The sequence below is a fragment of the Triticum urartu genome, chromosome 2 (assembly GCF_003073215.2).
Source record: "Triticum urartu cultivar G1812 chromosome 2, Tu2.1, whole genome shotgun sequence".
NCBI lineage: Eukaryota > Viridiplantae > Streptophyta > Magnoliopsida > Poales > Poaceae > Triticum > Triticum urartu.
The window spans coordinates 748,670,773-748,686,363 of record NC_053023.1 but is presented as its reverse complement, the minus strand read 5'-3'; the positions used below and the strand labels follow the sequence as shown (position 1 = coordinate 748,686,363).

General features: G+C 42.0%; 1 non-coding gene and 1 pseudogene across 1 annotated transcript; both read right to left on the bottom strand.

Moving 5' to 3' along the window:
* Nucleotides 1-2,385: 2,385 nt before the first annotated feature.
* Nucleotides 2,386-2,469, bottom strand: LOC125541809. The gene has a single exon (XR_007297663.1). It is a non-coding gene; the product is annotated as a small nucleolar RNA SNORD36 (small nucleolar RNA).
* A 98-nt stretch (nucleotides 2,470-2,567) lies between these two features.
* LOC125541812 lies at nucleotides 2,568-2,652 on the bottom strand (annotated as a pseudogene).
* Nucleotides 2,653-15,591: the final 12,939 nt, after the last annotated feature.

Here is a 15,591-nt window from a genome sequence, read left to right as displayed (position 1 = left end):
GTCCTCCACCTCGACGACCTCCGGCGTCGAAATCACCTGGACAGTCATCACTACAAGAAATATGTCAACTTGTGACCACCACTATTGGTCACTTAATGGTCACAAATTTCCATTTGTGACCTTTTTGTGACCAAAAACATAAGGTCAAAAGCTGGCCGTCGTAAACTGACTATAGCGACCTTTCTTCTGGAATGGTCGTAGACGTTTATGACCAAAATACATCTACTATGAAGTTTTGGTCACTAGCAACCTCCCCAGGCCACGTAGGCATCTAGCGTGGCAAGCTGATGTGGCACAAGATTCAGCCCGGTCCAATTCAGTTTTCTACATGGGCCTAGCCCATTAATTCAGCCTTTCTATATTTTTTTCCTGTTAATTTTTCGTTGACTTCATGGGCCAAGCCCAACATTGCAGCCTTTTTATTTTTGGGCCGTGGCCTTTTTGTCTTAGCAGTCCCATTTTTTGTTTTTTATAAAATGGGTCCCCGTTTTGAGGTTCTGGTAACTGGGTCCTAGCTGTCAGGGTCATATTCTTCATTTTTTTTCAATTTAACATAAATAAATACCCAGTATGTCTGAGTCGCCGGACAAAACAATTCTACAAGTAACACTTCAAATATTATCAGCCGGATTCAATACAAAGCTCCTGCTGTACAAAATAAGCTCTAACATACACTTTGCAAGCTCTGCAAGTGTAATAACAGTATGACAGTCACAGCTACAAGCTCCACAAGTTCAATAATGAGATACAGTATTTTACAAGCTCTACAAGTGTTATGTTCTTCAGCATGGAGCTCCTTCAACAGCTTTACTGGACGACCTGTTACATGAATCAACAAAAAAGAATCAAAAAAACTGAAGCCAATATATTATGAGTAGACCTTTCAAAAAAGGGCAGTTATTAAGAATGCCAACACAAATTCAGCTAGTACCATGCTTTTTATTCTCCAGCTAGTTAAAATGAGATACTCATTCATACAAGAAAACAGAAACACAATATGAAAATTCATTGCACAAGTGCAGGCCATGCAAAATACTTCACTGCCACACATTGCACCTAAACTTCACAGAAGATATAATTATAAAATTCAGCTTGCTGCTACTGACATTGGAAAACTGCTGCGGGTTTGTTTTGATCACAGAAGATATAACTGATAACATTAGTTTGCTGCAACTCTGTCGTAGATTTGTTTTAATCGCGGAAGATAGAATTGTTAAAATTCAATTTGCTCTACTGTCATTCAATAACTGCAACTGCAGCGAGACAAGTTCTCTTACCCATAGAGCCGACGTGCATGGACTTGCGCCTCAGATGACAGAGTCATCGTACTATCATCAATACCAAATTCCCAAACTCAATATAAAAGAAGAGAAGTAACAGCCAACGAAAAAAGTATATGAAGACAAGGAGTGAGCATAAACAACAATTTTATTTACTTTTACTTGTTAGTTGAGGGGTGATGCACAAGGAGTCACAAGTATCTGAAAAACTGACACACGTGAGCTAGGAAGCAAGCATTGGATCAAAATTGGAAAGCGTACGTGACTACATACAACATCTGATTATATAAGCAACTGTACAACGCAGCTATGTGCTAATTGCAGGCCCCGTTTGGATGCAAAGTATTTTCAAAGCATTACTAGAATACCATAGATTTTGAAAAACTGTAGTTTTGAATACTTTGAGGCGTTTGGCTATACCAAAAACTACGGTTTCATAAACAGTGGTATTGTTGTTACTGTGGTTCTTTTGGAGTATTAAAAAAAGTGGTCTAGACCTCTTCTTCTCAAACTGAGGAAAAGTCGCTCGTGTCATTGCTGGTTGACTACCGTGCATCTTGGTTCACAAGCATAACTAACCACATGTCAGGATGCTTTCAATGGCATGCACCACACTAATTAAAATAAGATACTGATTCCTACTCTTTGTAATTAGCTACTGCCGATCAGGTCTGCAACTTCGTAGCTCAGCGGTCAGAAGACCATACAGCGTTGCATGCAGCCGGCCGGCACACACTGATTCGTGTAGCTCCGTAGGTTTAGTATAAGTTAGATTAAGTTGTGTGACTATCGATCAAAACTACAGTAAAACAACATGAGCCAAACGCATCGGTAGTTTTTCTAAAACTGAGAAAAATGTATTTTCTTTAAAACCGTAGTATTCATTGCCCATGCATTGCAATACCGAAGCTTTGAGATACTATGGTATTTTAAATACAGCGCTGCCAAACTAGGTCCAGCCGATGACTACACAGCAGCAACTACTTCAGACATTGGCTGGAGAAATGCTTATCTTTTTTATTCTTCAACGACATAAAAAGAAATGACAACACAGCACCAACAACAGTAGACTCTCACCCAACTAATATACTAGAACTAGATCAACCAAGCATCAGTTTTAAAAAGCTCGGTTTAAGATACTTCAACGGCGTAAAATCTCAGTAGCATCTCCTTGTAACATCATATGCTCAGCTGACAAACGAGTCACATGCAACTCCTCTACATTATATCACACCAACACACAGAGCTGCATTCTAGATGAGGAACAAAAAAACGTTGATGGCATGCTAGGCATCAGTTTTAAAAAGCTCAATTTTAGATCATCAAAGACCGGAAAGGCCTCAGCGGTCTAAATGTTTCACATCCTCTGCCCAGCACAACATCATCATCGTCACGGAAATTCCCTAAACAGTCAGCTATCCACAAAAACAGTGACCCACATCACCAACGAGCTACTGTGAGCATGCAAGGACCATATACTATGCAGAGCTACTAAGCAAATGGGATTGGTAAGGAAGGGCAAAGAGAGGGAGGTGGCTACCTACTCCATAGGGGAACTTCCTAGTGGTGATGTTGAGCAGCATCCTGACGGGGCCATTGACCTTGAGCTGCTTCTCCTTGGCGCCCTTCACCAGATCTGAGGTCACTATTCAACATACGCACGCACAAACGCATCAGAACGGAGACGCACAAGTCCAGCCAAATTACAAAAGAAAAAAGAACATCTATTGCGGTGGCGAGGCAGTAAATGAGGCAGGCAGAGCAGAGCACAGGACCTTCTGTGGCACGCCGTCATGGTCAGACTGGACGATGCCCTCCTCGTCGAGCTCGAGGTCGGACTCGACTATGTCCTCGTCTAGCTCGTTGGGCTCGGGGGTGGGGTCGCGCATGTCCTGGTCATCCTCCTTGTCCTCCTCTTCATCGTCGATGTTGTCCTCCTTGTCCTCCTCTTCATCGTCGATGTCGTCCATGGAGGTCGCCTGCGCTTCCAAATCCAACGCAGTAAAATTAACCAAAAAACACATGGTCCTAGATAGTATAAAATTAACCTAAAATGAACTAATACATAGAATTAGTTCAGGAAAATGGATACAAGCGGACGAATCATCCTAACTAACCAGAAACAAAACATTATTTAGTCGCTAGGCACTAAAGCGATAGATGTTAAACACTAACTGCCTTAATAAAAAAGAGCAATAGTAACAACCAGCAGGTACTAACGAACAGCTAGCACACCAACCATGCATCAACCGGAAACCAAATATGCATGCAATATGTATCATGATATGGCGTACTTTGTAAGTTACTTGGACTTCCAGAACAGGAATCAAACATGAGAAATGTAACAACTGTTACAACAGAAATATTAGAACTAACTCCGTTGCCGGTGAATCCCTGATCTTCACTGCAGTGGCAAGATAAAACCACACAGAGTAATAAGCCTACACAGATTACATGATCTAGTGTACTAAGCTAAATCTACAAGGAGGGCATTTACAAGGACCAAATCATCACCGAAAACAGCACCAAACAGATCATGGTCCTTGATCTGTTTACAGACGGGTCACCTTCTTGTCCTTGATCTCGCTGGACTGGATCCAGGTCTTGATCTGGTCCCAGTAGTGCTGCAACTTCTTGATCTCCTTCTTGAGGTCCGCCTCGAACTTCTCCTTCTGGTTCGCATTCTCGGTGTCGTAGACCTGCCCCAAAATCATGCAAAATCATGAGAATCTAGCGTGGGGGTTGGGGAGAGGAAAGAAGGAGGCGCGTGCGTGCGTGCCTTGTTCCAGATGTTGTCAAAGACGACGACGCCCTCCTGGACCTTCTTGAGGACGCGGTCGATCTCGCCCTGCAGCTTCCAACTGGCGCCCATGGCATCCGGCGGTTGATCTCACGGCGTCAAACCTCCTCCTCCAGCTCGCTACCAGCGCAGGCGAGCCTCACCCTCCAGCCCGTGTCGTCGGCCCTGCTACGGCGGATGCTCACTACCTCCATCCCGAATCAGACCAGCCCGAGGAGGTCGAACCGCCGCGCGAACTCCTTGAGGAACTTGGTGCGGGTCGGCGGAGGAGCCCAGCTGGGTCGTGATCTGCGGCTTCGAGGAGCCCAGCTGCACGCTGGCCGCGGCCTCCGCCGCTTCCATCTCTCACCTTCTTCTCTCTTCTCCGGGGAGGTCGCCGATGGGCTGTGCGGGTGCGGGATCGGTCCGGCGTGTGGTCCGGGCGAGAGAGTGGATGGGACGGTGGCGGCGATGGGGATAGGGGGGGGAGGCCGGCCAGGGGGGGGGGGGGGGGGCGGGGGCAGCGGCGTGGTGGGAGACAGAGGTGAGGCGGAGAGGGAAGGACGGTGGCGGCGAGAGTGTGCGTAGATCTAGGCAGCGCGAGGGGAAGGACGGTGGCGGCGGCGATGGGGATAAGGGAGCGGCAGCGGCGATTGGGAGAAGGGGGCTAGGGTTTCGTGTGTGGACGAGGATGAGAGGGATTCGGGAGGGGGTGACAGCAACGAGGGGGGTGTGGGCTGCCATTGGATCCAGACGCATCGGACGGTGCTTAATCCGTGATCCGCGTGAGATGATTTTAGACCAATCAGAACGCAGTATCTCCTTTGATGATGTTAAGACCATTTAAATTGGTCATAATTGATTAAAAATAAGATTTTGAATCATCTCTGCTATTTGACGACCTAAGAAATTTGTAAAAATAAATAGAAATAAAAAACCTTCGCATTCTGTCACCAAGTGTAACCTACTTTTCAGCGAAAATAAAAAACTTTGAATAATGTAAATATCATTAAAAAAGTGTTCTAAGATATGAGTTTTTGTAAGAGAATCATTTTTCGAGTGTCCAAAATGATATTTTTATAAAGAACCTAGCAAATATTTGTTGCAAATTTGGAGCACATCAATTTTATTACTCACAATCATAGCACATGTGGGCGGCGAGCGGCTTGAGTGTGCGCGGACGGCAGAGGATGAGTGGGGAGAATGAGGCCGGTTTGAACCCAAATGATTAAACTTATTGCCAAGGAAGTTTTGAGTTTTTGTGAAGGACCTACCACATATTTGTTGAAAAATTGAACCAATTCAATTTTTCAAAATACTAGGCCATATTTAATGCATAATTGACTAAATGGTTGGGTGTCAAAAGTTTTGATCCACCTCTCGTGAAAAGACTAATTTCTGCCGATTCAGCTGGAAGCGGGTCAAATTTGAACCGTGACTGCCTCATAGTTTGCTATTTATTTTTCCCAAAAATCATTTTTAGGTACAAAAGTATCTATTTAATCAGAGAAACAACAAAAGTTTTCAGGGATTCAACTAGGAACAACCATGCCCACCGTTTTGACCGCGTTTTCAAATGGGCATAGAAAATTCAAAAAAATCAAATAATTGGAGAACCTTCGCGTTGTGTCATTATATGTGACCAAGTTAGCAGGAAAAATAATAAACTTGTAATACGGCAATTCTTTCAAAAAAAGTGTTCTCAGAAATGAGCTATCATCTCTGAAGATTCATGGCTTTCAAGCCAAATGATCAATCTTATGGCCACATTCATGGCATAGTTTGTTCAAATGATCTCATATTGTGCACAAGGGTGCATATTGGAATGGCAAACAATGTTGCCTAAGAAACTTTTCATTTTCTTTGGACGAAAAAACCATTTTCCATTTTTCGAGTGCCCAAAAGGAGGTTTTTTTGTGAAGGACCTCCCAAATAATTGTTGCAAAATTGGACCAAATCATTTTTATAAAATACTAGGCCATATTTAATGCACAATTGACCAAATGGTTGGGTGTAAAAAGTTTTGATCCACCTCTCGTGAAAAAGAAAAAATTTCGCCGATTCAGTTGGAAGCGGTTCAAATTTGAACTGTAGCTGCCTTGTAGTTTGCTCTTTCTTTTTTCCAAAAATCATTTGTAGGTACATAAGTATCTATTTAATCAGAGAAACACCAAAAAATTCCAAGATTCAACCACTAGCTAGGAACGGTCATTCCCGCTGTTTTGACCGCATTTTTAAACGGGCATAAAAATTTCAAAAAAAATCAAAAAATTGGGAAACCTTCGCATTGTGTCATTATATGTGGCCAAGTTCCCAGGAAAAATAATAAACTTGTAATACGACAATTTATTTTAAAAAGTGTTCTCAGAAACGAGCTATCACGTGTGGAGATCAATGGCTTTCAAGCCAAATGATCAATCTTATGGCCACATTCATGGCATAGTTTGTTCAAATTATCTCATATTGTGCACAAGGGTGCATATTGGAATGGCAAACAATGTTGCCTAAGGAATTTTTCTTTTTCTTTCGATGAAAGAACCATTTTCCATTTTTCGAGTGCCCAAAAGGAGGTTTTTTTGTGAAGGAACTCCCAAATAATTGTTGCAAAATTGGACCAAATCATTTTTCTAAAATACTAGGCCATATTTAATGCACAATTGACCAAATGGTTGGGTGTAAAAAAATTTTATCCACCTCTAGTGAAAAAGACAAATTCCCGCCGATTTAGTTGGAAGCGGGTCAAATTTGAACTCTAGCTGCCCCGTAGTTTGCTCTTTATTTTTTCCAAAAATCATTTATAGGTACATAAGTATCTATTTAATTAGAGAAACACCAAAAAAATTCCAATATTCAACCACTAGCTAGGAACGGTTATTCCCGCTGTTTTGACCGCATTTTGAAACGGGCATAAAAAATTCAAAAAAAATCAAAAAATTGGGAAACCTTCGCATTGTGTCATTATATGTGGCCAAGTTCCTAGGGAAAATAACAAACTTGTAATACGGCAATTATTTTAAAAAAGTGTTCTCAGAAATGAGCTATCATGCGTGAAGATTCATGGCTTTCAAGCCAAATGATCAATCTTATGGCCACATTCTTGGCATAGTTTGTTCAAATGATCTCATATTATGCATAAGGGTGCATCTTGGAATTCCAAACTATGTTTCCTAAGGGAGTTTTCATTTTATTTGCACGGAAAATACATTTTCCATTTTCCAAGTGCCCGAAAGGAGGTTTTTTTGTGAAGGAACTACCAAATAATTGTTGCAAAATTGGATCAAATAATTTTTATAAAATACTAGGCCATATTTAATGCACAATTGACAAAATGGTTGGGTGTAAATTTTTTTGATCCACCTCTCGTGAAAAAGACAAATTTCCGCCGATTCAGTTGGAAGCGGGTCAAATTTGAACTGCAGCTGCCTTGTAGTTTGCTATTTATTTTTTCCAAAAATCATTTCTAGGTACATAAGTATCTATTTAATCAGAGAAACACCAAAAAAATTCCAATATTTAACCACTAGCTAGGAACGGTCATTCCCGCCGTTTTGACCGCATTTTGAAACGGGCATAAAAAATTCAAAAAAAATCAAAAAATTGGGAAACCTTCGCATTGTGTCATCATATGTGGCCAAGTTCCTAGGAAAAATAACAAACTTGTAATATGGCAATTATTTTAAAAAAGTGTTCTTAGAAACGAGCTATCATGTGTGGAGATCAATGTCTTTCAAGCCAAATGATCAATCTTATGGCCACATTCATGGCATAGTTTGTTCAAATGATCTCATATTGTGCACACGGGTGCATATTGGAATGGCAAACAATGTTGCCTTAGGAAGTTTTCATTTTCGTTCGACGAAAAAACCATTTTCCATTTTTTGAGTGCCCGAAAGGAGGTTTTTTGTGAAGGAACTACCAAATAATTGTTGCAAAATTGGACCAAATCATTTTTATAAAATACTAGGCAATATTTAATGCACAATTGACAAAATGGTTGGGTGGAAATTTTTTTGATCCACCTCTCGTGAAAAAGACAAATTTCCGCCGATTCAGTTGGAAGCGGGTCAAATTTGAACTGCAGCTGCCTCATAGTTTGCTATTTATTTTTTCTAAAAATCATTTCTAGTTAAACAAGGACCTATTTAATCATAAATACATGGTTTGGTGGCGATACGTCGAGGTTTGGGCGGTGGCCGAGGGCCCCAACTCTAGAGCGCGTAAACTCGCATGCCCGTCGCGTGGTCACCGCGTGACCGTAATGTTGCCATGTGTTTTGGGCAGCCTAGGCATGTCTAGTGGGTTGGGCACTCACCAGGTTGGTGCTAGGAAGAAAATTACAACATAAGATTCTCACGAGGAGACCGATCGATGCTCAAACATGAATTAGCAGCCAAGTGTTTGATTAGCGGTACGGGAAATGCACATGGCCAATGGGCGTGAGTTTTGGCTGAGGATGATCATCTACTAAGGAGAATGTCTTCACAAATTTTTAGCTCAAAAGGAGGATCCTAGGTGGTACTTGCTTTGCAAAGTACCACGCTGGACAAAAATATGAATGTTGAAGCTGGGCTCAAAATAATGAATGGAGTGAGCTGAAATTTTGTGGAGGATGGTTATTTGGGCATAGGAAAGCATTGTAGAAAATTGATACCATTTCGACATGCAAAAGAAGTACTTCCTTCACAATGCTCTTCTATGGACAGAAACTTGGGAAAACTAGTGAGAGATATTGGATGAATGAAATGATCTCAAAATTGGTGTAGGTAAGTTACATAGGTATGGTCATGCTCTGGTAAATTTTCAGATCATTTGGGTAAGCCTAGCTAGTACTTACTTCACAAAGCTTCTCTCGAGGTAGAAACTTTAGAAATTTCCCGAGAAATATTTACTAGGAAAATTGAACTGAATATTATCATGTGGCAATGATTTGGGTATGGAAGAGTGCCCAAAAAGTTTGAGGGTAATAGGAGGGGTCTATATAACACTTGCTTTGCAACGTGCCAATTTGGCCATAAAATATAAATTGAACCTGGGCTCACATAGATGATTTGACTGAGCTGCAATTTGGAGGAGGTTGATAATTTGGGCATATGAAGGAACTGTATAAATTTCATGTCATTTAGAGATATAAAAAAGTTACTTCCTTCACAATGCTTCTAGGTGGACAAAATTTTTGGAAATTTGCCGAGGAAGATTTGCTGGGCAAATGGAGCTGAATTTTGTCATGCGGTAATAATTTGGATAGAAAAGAGTGCCCAAAAATTCCGAGGGCAATCAAGAATATATAAATAGCACTTCCTTCATAAAGTGTTGTTGTGAACAGAATAGGAAAATGAATATTGTTGAATTTGTTTTGAACTAGACAAGGAAGGATTTTAACATATTTGATGAAGATATGACCCAAAGAATTTATGAGATTTTTTTGGGAATTTTGGGAATGACAGAAATATAGGTTGCTTCACAACCTAGGGGCAAAACTGCCACATGGACATGACACATAGGCAAAACTGATGAGATGGCGCCTAGTCATCGCAACCCACCACAATTTACAAGGCTATGACCATCTATATTGGTCGTTAACAACTAGAAAATAGGCAACGGACTAGCGCTGTTTGCTTTATGACCATTTCGTGTAATGGTTTAGGGTTTGGAGCCCCCCAGACATCTTTTGACCAATTGGTCTAAAATGGTCATAAATTTATGACCAATTCTTCGAGGGTCACTGACAGAAGGTCATAAGTTGACATATTTCTTGTAGTGCATCTACACGACATGGCCACCGGCTTCACTGAGAAGTCCGCCTCTGAGTGGTTGAAGAGCACAACGCCCACCGGCCGCGCTAGTCAGCGTCGATCACCCCTGCGCCCATGTCGAGAAAGTGAAAACTTGTTAGTACGCAAATTGTATCAGTTCAACTAAATGGTATATTCCAATTCACAAGACCCATTAAGTTAAGATTATTTCTCATCTAGCAATTTAAAGGGGTCATGCCGAAAATATATGCTTAATTCCTCACTGGCTATTCAAACTAAATGGTCCAAGAACTTTGGGATAATCAACCTTTCCACTTGATCTTTGCTAGCTACTTTGGATTCAACAAGAAAAGGAACATTTATTGGAACTGAAAAGAACAAGCAGCCAAGCATGCTATCAATCTTCTGGCTAAAATTTCACAAAATGCACCTGTTAAGTGTACTCTAACAATCAACGTGTCCCATCTCCTCATGATTAAGGACTCTAGCTGAGCCGACAACATGGAGCAAGATGTAGTCGTTTTCGAGCATCAACCCTTGGCTGTCATCAATGAACCTGCTGTAGGGGAACGTAGTAATTTCAAAAATTTCCTACGCACACACAAGATCATGGTGATGCATAGCAACGAGAGGGGAGAGTATGATCTACGTACCTTGTAGATCGCAACGGAAGCGTTGACACAACGTAGAGGAAGTAGTCGTACGTCTTCTTCCCGATCCGACCGATCCAAGCACCGTTACTCTGGCACCTCCGAGTTCTTAGCACACGTTCAGCTCGATGACGATCCCCGGGCTCCGATCCAGCAAAGCTTCGGGAAGGATTTCCGTCAGCACGACGGCGTGGTGACGATCTTGATGTTCTACCGTCGCAGGGCTTCGCCTAAGCACCGCTACGATATGACCGAGGTGGAATATGGTGGAGGGGGGCACCGCACACGGCTAAGGAACGATCACGAAGATCAACTTGTGTGTCTATGGGGTGCCCCCTGCCTCAGTATATAAAAGATGGAGGAGGAGGAGGCCGGCCAAGGCTATTGGTGCGGCCAGGATGGGAGTCCTACTAGGACTCCAAGTCCTAGTAGGAGTCCATCAAGAGGGGAGGAAGGGAGAAGGAAGTGGAGGAGTAGGAAAGGTGGCCGGCCCCCTTTTCCCTAGTCCAATTCGGACTAGAGGGGAGGGGGGGGGCGCAGCAGGCCTTTTCTCCTCTTCCCACTAAAGCCCATCAAGGCCCAATACTTCTCCCAGCGAATTCCCGTAACTCTCCGGTACTCCGAAAAATACCCGAATCACTCGTAACCTTTCCGAAGTCCGAATATAGTCGTCCAATATATCGATCTTTACGTCTCGACCATTTCGAGACTCCTCGTCATGTCCCCGGTCTCATCCGGGACTCCGAACTCCTTCGGTACATCAAAACTCATAATATAACTGTCATCGAAACCTTAAGCGTGCGGACCCTACGGTTCGAGAACAATGTAGACATGACCGAGACACATCTCCGGTCAATAACCAATAGCGGGACCTGGATGCCCATATTGGCTCCTACATATTCTACGAAGATCTTTATCGGTCAGACCGCATAACAGTATACGTTGTTCCCTTTGTCATTGGTATGTTACTTGCCCGAGATTCGATCGTCGGTATCCAATACCTAGTTCAATCTCGTTACCGGCAAGTCTCTTTACTCGTTCCGTAATACATCATCTCACAACTAACATATTAGTTGTAATGCTTGCAAGGCTTTATGTGATGTGCATTACCGAGAGGGCCCAGAGATACCTCTCCGACAATCGGAGTGACAAATCCTAATCTCGAAATACGCCAACCCAACATGTACCTTTGGAGACACCTGTAATGCTCCTTTATAATCACCCAGTTACGTTGTGACGTTTGGTAGCACCCAAAGTGTTCCTCCGGCAAACGGGAGTTGCATAATCTCATAGTCATAGGAACATGTATAAGTCATGAAGAAAGCAATAGCAACATACTAAACGATCGGGTGCTAAGATAATGGAATGGGTCATGTCAATCAGATCATTCAACTAATGATGTGATCCCGTTAATCAAATAACAACTCCTTTGTCTATGGTTAGGAAACATAACCATCTTTGATTAACAAGCTAGTCAAGTAGAGGCATACTAGTGACACTCTGTTTGTCTATGTATTCACACATGTATTATGTTTCCGGTTAATACAATTCTAGCATGAATAATAAACATTTATCATGATATGAGGAAATAAATAATAACTTTATTATTGCCTCTAGGGCATATTTCCTTCACCTGCAACATCCATCACGCCCATTGTAAAATATGTTAGTTTCAGCTAAGAAAAGAACTGAACTGTAAACATATGATGTTATCTAAATCCTTATTTTATGGAGTAAAGATTCCAGGAGATAACATCGCAGCAAAAAAGGCAATATATTTCACTGATTTTGGTGTGCAACAACGTATATACTTTATCACATTATAAGTCCTCACACCATCAACTATGACAAAATCTGATTTTGGTAACAACTAAGCCATGGGGGCCAATCCCATTAAGTAGAAATTTAGCTACCATTAGAAACCATAGAACAGAAGCATAGAAGTACAATAGCTAACAATAAGACAGCTCTACATGATCTATAGCTAACGAAAGAATAGAAGTACCATCGGAAGCTCTAGGAACCAAGTAACACACGGCATCAGTAGCTAAATAATATCCATGGACACAGCCACTACTTACAAATAGAAACTCTAGGAACGCCTAGAAATGGAGGCCAGAGGATCAGGCCATTAATAGAACCACATCCAGCAGTAATACAAGCACGCCAACACAGGAATTGCGCAACCATTCGACGACCATAGGACTAGTAGCCAAGAAATGGCCGCACAAGAAGGGGAAGGGGAGGAAGAACCGGGGGATTACCGAGACGGAGACGAAGTGGGAACGACCACCGCCACCGCTGTTGGACCAGAAGGCGTCGTTGCCGAGGAAACCTGCGCCGAGTAGCCGAGGCAGGGGCACGGGGGCTCGGGAGGAGGAGCGAAAGACGGCCACCACACCGCCGCGCCGGCGAACTAGGGTTTGCCTCGGGGGCGCGCGCAGGGGCGGGAGGCCAGGGCGGAGGCGGCGAATCGACGGAGGGGGTGAGGGGGAGCCGGGCGGGTGAGGCGGGGCGCGGGGTGGCACCGGAGCGGGCCGGAATCGGCCGGCGACGGCGGGGGCAGAGGGGGGATCGGGACGGGACGAGCGTGCGCCGCGTGCGGGGGGAGGGAGAGAGCGAGATGTGGGAAGGGGAGAGGAGGAGAGAGGCATGTCCATGTTTTTTTTAGGGTCGGCGTGGCCATGTTTAGTAGAGCGAGAGGGGTGGACAACTTAGTAGTAGCGTGGGGGTCTAACCTGCGCTACTACTACTTACTTAGTAGTAGCGCCAGTTTTATACCCCTCGCTACTACTATGGCCTATCCGAGGGGCATTGTTGGAGACCACTTACTAGCAGCGCGGGTTTATACCCCTCGCTACTACTATCAACTTAGTAGTAGCGCGGTTTTTATACCCCTCGCTACTACTAATTAGCAGTAGCGCCCACTTTTAAACTGCGCTACTGGTAAACTTCTGTGCATAAGGTTTTCCCTAGTAGTGGCACAACAATAATTTAGAACTTTGCCTAGTTAGGGTGTTTGCCGAGTGCATTTCGTTGGGTACAAGGAAAACATGAATACATGATTTTTGCCTAGTTCCACGAAGAAAACACTAGGCAAAAGTCCGACACTTGGTAGCACTTGGCAAAGCATGTTATTGCCGAGTTCTTGCCACATGGCACTCAACAAGCACATGCTTTGCCTAGTTCCTGCCATGTGGTACTGGGCAAACATTTTTTTCTTTTCCCTTTTCTACTCTTTTTGTTTGTTTCCTTTCTTTTGTTCAATATTTGTTTTCTTTTTCTCCTTTTTATGCTCTTTTATTTTATATGCACTATATGCTTCCCTCTCTTTTTACATTTCTTACCCCCTTAACATTTCCTCTTATATTCATTCAGTGCATTTTAGGTATTCGGTGCACTTAAGTAAGATTTATACTACAAGTGTATGCTTTTTTTTCTATAACTTGGTTGGAAAATGCCATTGTCTTATTTAGTATATGTTTAGGTCATATCCAATAAAAGGGAAATAATTCCAAACATATGGATACCAGGATTCGACTCCGAACATGGAGGTTATTGGTTTTAATTCTGAAAAAAAGCAAATGGAATATGAAAATATGAAACTTGGCGTGGTGCCCTCATATTTCATCAATATATCGTGATAAAATTTTGAGAGCATTTTATAAAGTTGTGACATACACTGCTTAGAAACCGACTATCTTCAAGGAGGAATTGTAGTCCAAGAGGGGACGAGTCAGATTTAAAGTAGAAGTGAAAGTTGCTTAAGCGGTTGAACTTTGGCATGTTCCATTTTTTTCTCTACACTCATATTACACCATTACATGTTCCATGTCAAAATTTGGCATTTTCGGGGTCCGGCATTTCTAGTCATTTAATGAATATAGTTCAAATTTGAACTGCAAGAGAATAAAAAATTCCGTTAACAATCCTATTTGTGTTACTGAGTCTATGTTTAGGCCTTATCTAAGAAATGGAAAAGACTTCAAACCTTAGAGTGGCAACACTCAACCCTAAACATGGAGGTATTAATTTTTCAATTCTGAATAATGCAATCGAAGTCTGCAAAAATATGAAAGATTGCATGGTGTCATTACGTGATCCATATAGGTTGCATTCAAAAATTGAGAATATTTCACAGAAGGTCATATAAACTGCCTAGAAACTAGATCAACATCGAGGAAGAATCCGGGTTTCAAGCGGGAACACATCAGATTTGAAGGCAAAGTGGGGGGGGGGGGGGGGTTGCTATATTTAAGTCAGTAATTCGTTTCTAGTCATTTAATTTATATATAGTTCAAATTTGATCTGCAAGTGAATGAAGAATTGGAAAAATTGAATTGAAAATTCTGTTTGTTTTCTTGAGTCTATGTTTAGGCCTTATGTGTTGGAAATATGCCCTAGAGTTAATAATAAGAAAATTATTATTCTATTTCACATTCATAGTTACATGTGTGGGAAGATAAGTATCAAGTAGATCCCTATTCAGTCCTCAGGCCTAGCTCATGTATTTTTTATGGTCATGTTTTCCAGATCATGGGCATTATTAGTGTAAAAACATTGCCGGCAATAATGATAACAAATTTTTAGAGTAACAATGATGTTGGATAGAACCAACTTATGAAATACTTCCCGATCAGGTCGCTAATATGTTGTCTGTATTTTTTTATTAATTGTTAAAGTTTACTTACGTTCTTAGACCATGAGAATATGTAAACCAGGATACATGATCATTACTTTGAGGTTACCAAACATCATTCCATAATTGGGTGATTATAAAAGTGACTTTCGGGTATACCAGAAGGCAGAAAATTATGTTGTGGTGTTCGATATGTCAAGACCGTGATTTTCTCCTTCGACGATGGAAAGATACACTATGGGCCCGCTCGATATTAAGATGTCCATCCTCACTTGACCAAGCATAGTGACTAAGGTGTTAGTCATGGGGACATTTGAATAGGGAAAGAATGAAATAATACAAACCGGTAACGAGAATAACTAGGTATAGTGATGAAAGTGTTGATCACAAGGATATTGTAAAAATCTCGCCTCAGCTGGTTTTTTGACATATCACGAAGAAATGGGAATTGTATTTAGTAATAGAATGTTTGCTCGATGAAGATCTTTGT